This window comes from Callospermophilus lateralis, chromosome 13 (genome assembly GCF_048772815.1).
Source record: "Callospermophilus lateralis isolate mCalLat2 chromosome 13, mCalLat2.hap1, whole genome shotgun sequence".
Taxonomy (NCBI): domain Eukaryota; kingdom Metazoa; phylum Chordata; class Mammalia; order Rodentia; family Sciuridae; genus Callospermophilus; species Callospermophilus lateralis.
Genome location: NC_135317.1, coordinates 43,013,579 through 43,020,298, shown reverse-complemented (window position 1 = coordinate 43,020,298; position 6,720 = coordinate 43,013,579).

The following is a 6,720-nucleotide window of genomic DNA, read 5'->3' as shown; positions in this document are numbered from 1 at the left end:
CTTCAGACCATATGTCTAATGAACATAGATACAAAAATTCTCAATAAAAGTCTGGCAAATAAATACAAAAACATACAAAAAGATTGTGCACCACAATCAAGTGGGGTTCATTCCAGGTATGCAACTTTGGTTCAACATATGAAAATCAATAAATGTAATTCATCACATCAATAGACTTAAAGATAAGAACCATCTGATCATCTCAATAGATGCAGAAAAAGCATTCAACAAAATACAACACCCTTTCATGTTCAGAACACTAGAAAAACTAGGGATAACAGGAACATATCTCAACATCTTAAAAGCTATCTATGCTAAGCTCCAGGCCAACATCATTCTAAATGGAGACAAATTGAAGGCATTCCCTCTAAAAACTGGAATGAGACAGGGATTCCCTCTTTCACCACTTCTATTTAACATAGTTTTTGAAACACTGGCCAGTGCAATTAAAGAAATTAAGGGATACAGATAGGAAAAGAAGAACTCCAATGATATGATTCTATACCTAGAAGACCCAAAAAATTCCACCAGAAAACTTCTAGAACTAGTAAATTAATTCAGCAAAGTAGCGGGATATAAAATCAATACCCATAAATCAAAGGCATTTCTGTACATCAGTGACAAATTCTCTGAAAGGGAAATGAGGAAAACTACCCAATTTACAATAGTATCAAAAAATAAAATAAAATATTTGGGAATCAACCTAACAAAAGAGGTGAAAGACCTCTAAATAAAAACTACTGAACACTAAAGAAAGAAATTAAAAAAGACCTTAGGAGATGGAAAAATCTCCTTTGTTCCTGGATAGCTGAATTAATATTGTCAAAATGACCATACTACCAAAAGCATTATTCAGATGTAATGCCAATCAAAATCCCAATGATATTTTATATCTCCTCATAGAAATAGAAAAAACAGTAATGAAATTCATCTGGAAAAAGAAGAGACCCAGAATAGCTAAAGCAATCCTTAGCAAGAAAAGTGAAGCAGATGGCATCACTATACCAGACCTTAAACTATTCTACAGAGCAATAGTAACAAAAGCAGCATGGTATTGGCACCAAAAGAGACTGGTAGACCAATGGCACAGAATAGAGGGCACAGAGACGAACCCACATAATTACACTTACATTAGACAAAGGCACCAAAAACATACATTGGAGAAAAGAAAGCCACTTCAACCAGTGGTGTTGGAAAAACTGAAAATCCATATGTCACAAAATGAAATTAAACCCCTGTCTCTCATCATGCACAAAACTCAACTCAAAGTTTATCAAAGACCTAGGAATTAAACCAGAGAACCTGCACCTAATAGAAGAAAATTAGGCCCAAATCTCCATCATATCAGATTAGGCCCCTACTTCCTTAATAAGACTCCTACAGCACAAGAATTAAAATCAAGAATTAATAAATGGGGTGGATTCAAACTAAAAAGCTTCTTCTCAGCAAAGGAAACAATCAGTGAGGTGAATAGAGAGCCAACATCTTGGGAGCAAATTTTTACCACTTGCACATCAGATAGAGCACCTTCTCCAGAATATATAAAGAGCTCAAAAAGCTAAACACCAAAAAAAAAAAAAAATAGCCCAATTAATAAATGGGCCAAGGAACTGAACAGACATTTCTGAGAAGGCGATATACAATCAATCAATAAATATATTAAAAAATGTTCAACATCTCTAGCAATTAGAGAAATGCAAACCAAAACTACTCAAAGATTTCATCTCACTCCAGTCAGAATGGCAGCTATTAAGAATACAAACAACAATAAGTGTTGGTGAGGATGTGGGGAAAAGGAACACTCATACATTGCTGGTGGGTCTGCAAAATGGTGCAGCCAATATGGAAAGTAGTATGGAGATTCCTTGGGAAACGGGAATGGAATCACCTTTTGACCCAGCTGTCCCACTCTTTGGTCTATACCCAAAGGACTTAAAAATAGCATATTACAGGGACACAGCCACATCAATGTTTATTGCAGCACAATTCACAATAGCTCAACTGTGGAACCAACCTAGATGCCCTTCAGTAGATGAATGGATTTTAAAAAAAAAATGTGACTTATATACACAGTGGAATATTACTCAGCAATAAAAGAGAATAAAATCATGGCATCTGCAGGTAAATGGATGGAGTTAGAGAAGATAATGCTAAGTGAAGTTAGCCAATCCCAAAAAACAAATGCTGAATGTTTTCTCTGATATAAAAAGGCTGATTCATAGTGGGGTTGGGAGGGGGATCATGGGAAGATTAGACAAAAAGGGCAAAGGGGAGGGAAGGGAAGGGAGGAGGCAAGGGAATAAAAAGATGGTGGCATGAGGTAGACATCATTACCCTATGTACATGTATGAAGACAAGAATGATATGATATATATACTTTGTGTACAACCAGAGATATGAAAAATTGTGCTCTATATGTGTAATACAAATTGTAATGCATTCTGCTGTTGTATATAACAAATTAGAATAAAAAAAATTTTAAAAATAAATATAACGTACATATGGAAAGTACACAGATAACAGCTCTGCTGTTCACTGCAGTAGTCTCCACTTACCTATTTTTAAGATTCTGTAGTTTCAGTCACTTTTACTCAACCATGATCCAAAAGTGTTAATATTTGTCTTGACTCTTTCAAGGGATAGAGATCACATTCAATGTAACCTTTATTACAAAATACTGTTATAATTGTTCTGCTGTACTATTTGTTATTATTGTTGATCTCTTATTGTGCCTAATTTACAAGTGAAGCTTTATCATGGGTCTGTATATACAGGGATAAGATCTGAAATGTGGCTCCTCAGACAATTTCAGTATCATGCAACCATCATACAGTGGATTTCACAAACTAAGAAGGCTGCCATTTCCCTGTGTGGTATAATTTTATGTGACCACCATAGTATAGTTGATTCAAGCTTGTTATGTTGTGCATGACTTAATGTAGGAAAAATACATAGTATTTCAGGCATCCACTGAGGTGTTAGAAAATATCCCTTGAGGGTAAGAGAAGACCACTGGGACTACTATCCAGACCTAAACTAAAATGTCGCCTCATGTGCAGAGCTAGATTCCTTCCAGAATTTCTGATAATAGACGATGTCCTAAAATTCCCAGTACCAGGATGCAGGGATGATGGGAAGCCATTTAGAAGTAGCCAATAACAAATTTTTCTTCAGTTGCCCATTTCTCACCTTCTAGGTCATATCTTAGGGGAAGGGAAGAGAAGTTCTGGATATCTGGGAGCTGCCCCAGCATAGCTTCTCCCTCATGGTTCAGCTGTCACACCTGGCATACCTTCTGGCCTGGTGACAGAAGGTGCATGTGCTGAGCTGGGAATCTTGCAGTCTGGCACTGCCTGTGTAGTGGGCAAGTTATTTCACCTCTCCCACTAGAGTCCTCCTCTGCAGTATGAAGATAAGGCATGCCCTGCAGGGCTGTGAGAAAAAAAATGAGTTGATATCTACATAATGTTTAATCAATAATGTGCACGCAGCAATTTCATTTCCATCACCTCAGGCTTTTAGATATTTGTTTTCCCTCTGCCAAAAAGCATTTCCCATCCTGTCCTCGTTTCTAAAATTTTTGGCTCCCCCAGTCCCCTAAAAACCTTCAAGACCTCTCTCTCTCTCTCTCTCTCTCTCTCTCTCTCTCTCTCTCTCTTTCTTTGTCTTACCTCGAAACTCACACTGCTTACCACCTTTTCCACACATCTCAACTCTAGAGTTCAATCAGTTTAGCACTTGAATGGATATGGCCTTTTATTTTGGACTAATTGTTTCCTAATTCTTTCATGTTGGAAACGAATATCCTCCTAAGCATTGGCTGTTTGAAAGAGGAAGCTGGGTCCAAGATATCTTTTGTATTTTTAAACATTTGGCACTGTGTTTATCCCATAGTACTAGCCCTACGCTTGCTGAGTTGATTTCAACAAATTCTCCTTCTTCAATCAGAATGAAATTGATTTGATCTTGTTGCCTTTCTGCACTGCTGTTAGGCAGGGAATCACGGGACTGACAAACTGACAGGTTCCTAAAGAGTGTGGACTTGCTTTAAATTAATCAACAAGTCCAGAAAACTGCAGAGAAGCCACCCAAGAGGTAAGCACAGAAAAAAGTGCTCCATCCAAGAGCTCTGTATGGTGGCCAGGGAGAGTTTTGTAGGAAGGAAATAGAAATTAAGAATGAATAGGATTCAGGCATGAAAAATGGCTGAGAGTGGGCGCTAGGGAGGACTTTCAGTCCAGAATAATGTTGAAGAATCAGACAGGAATGCAGGATGCTTTGATAGGAGGGGACATTTGGGGATAGGACACAATGTGAGAAAAGGTGGAAAGATAAATTTGCTCATAGAAAGCCTCAAAGCAAAGCTAAGAAAGTTGTCATAAGCCATGAGCACCTTGAGCTACAGAATGATTAGACCTTATCAAGTCTGAGGAAGGTTGGTCTGTCTTCAATGTGCAGCCCAAATAGGAAAATCCAGCTGTGACGTACTAAATGGTTGAATGGTTGAAAAAGTCTCTTGGGCATAGGACAGCTTGTTCCTCACCACCAGGAGCTCTCCAAAGTCAGCCCCGCTGTGTTCCTCAGTCCCAGGGTACCAACCTGCTTGTGGCCATCTCGTAGCTAGGCGTCACTTTCACATGCTTTCTTGCATGTGGCTTTTATAAAGGCAGCCTTTCTTATTAGAAAAGAAGCAACACAAAACAAAAGCAAGAAGGAGTCATTGGAGAGTTCTTACAACATCTGTGCAAGCTTTCTAATGGACAAATATTCTCTTACCTGGGACCGCATCCTCACTGAGCTGCAGAATTAGGAAAATTAAAGAACGAATAGACTTAATAGGTTTTTTTTAGTGTGTCCCCCTAGACATTCCCCAACTGTTCCCCAGAGTATAGAATTAAATTACTCTAAAACACAGTGGCTTCCCAAGAAAGAAAAAAAAAATCCTAATAATTTAAGGAACTTAGAGAAAATAAGCTTAAAAACAAATTATGACTTTGAAGTTATTTATGCAACTACCACAGAAACATGTTGGGAAATTCCCTCAGAAGCTTAACAAATCTAAAAAGGAATCAAAGTAAATATTCTGATTATGTTCAACGAATCGTCAAGATGCAACAGTATTATCTGTCATCAATGGATCTGGAGAAGTGGGTAGGCTCTCTTGGGAACAGGAAGTAAGGGCTCTGCTAGTGGAGTAACAGTCAAATTCAAATTACTTGGTCTGGAGTCCCAGGCTGGATGAGGCTCTGAGCAAGTGATGAACTGGTAACCAGAGGAACCTACAGTTAGTCTATACACAAGGCTTCAGGCAGAAGAGAAGAGGGACAAGGAGGAGAAACAAGTAGACAGAGGGTGGATGACACAGTGACTGTCTATCTAGGTTAGAGTTTCTGAGCATCCCTGTAAATAGCCTTCTAAGCTCTGTGGACAAAATGGAAACTTAATGAAATAACTCTTATAAAGGGATCTTTGGCAAATAACAACCAACATTTCGGAAACACTTTATCAGTTAATCCACTTAACTCCCCATGAGGTAAATTTTAATACTGTTCTCATTGCACAGCTGGGGCCACTGAGGCTTGGGGGGGGCTAAAGAACTCATTCAAGATCTCCCCGTAAATGGCAAAGCTAGGATTTAAACCCATGGCAGATGACTCCAGACTCCATGTCCTTAGACACTGCACTAAACTATGTCACAAGCAAGGCTGAGAGCCATGTATCCAACCCAGGGGGTATGGGAGGGAAATTGAATCTCAGAGGGGCAGTGAGGACATCAGGTGGTCATAGTCCTGGCATAAGCATTGGTGAATTCACACAGGACACCAGCAACAGAGTCTGTAGACGGGAACAATGTGGGCCAGTGTAAAAACCAGGAGGGAACTGAGAGGTCCCAGAGACATTGGGGCTTGGAGTCTCCAACATGCATATGTCCTGGAAAAGACCATGCAGTAAGAGGACAGAACAAGAGAAGAAAAGAAGGCCCAGGAATGATCCCACAGGAACACCAACATTTCAGGGACAAGGGAAAAGATCTCAAAATCAAAACCAAGATGGAAGGCATCAAAACTCCTTCAATCTAATTTTACTAAAATGTGTTGAATTCCATTAGGGATAACTCCCAAATACAATCAATCAATCAACAGCCTAATAGTACTTGCTTTCTTAAGCTTTTCTACTTCAAACTCATCTCAATATCTCTTATAATTTGCTTTCTCTTTATTATTATTTTTACATTGGAAGTCTTCAACTATTTTAAAAAGAAACAATACATGTTTGCTTTAAGCACAAAAAAAAATTAGAAAAACACTCTGGAAGAACTAAAAAATAAGCTTCTCTAACATTTCTTGCAAAGCATTCATTCAATAAACATTTATTGAGTGAGTACTTATTATGAGAAAAATCCAGGAGAAGCCAGATTAATTTCATGGTCAATTAATTTTGCAAAGTCAACCTATCTGAAGTGATGGATGTAGTGCCCTAGGTGCCATCTGGGGACAGCAAGGTGTGATTCCAGCAAGTCTAGAGTGCATCTGGAGGCATGCAGCTAAGGTATCTGATGAAACCAAAGACGCTGAAACACGGGTGACCTAAGAAAGACTTACATAGAACAGAGAGAAGACCAAAGCAAGAAATAAGCCTAAAACATAAGGCTAGGATTAGACAAATCCTTGAGTTTAACTGGGTGAGAAGATCAATATGGAGTATCTAAGCATCCTAATC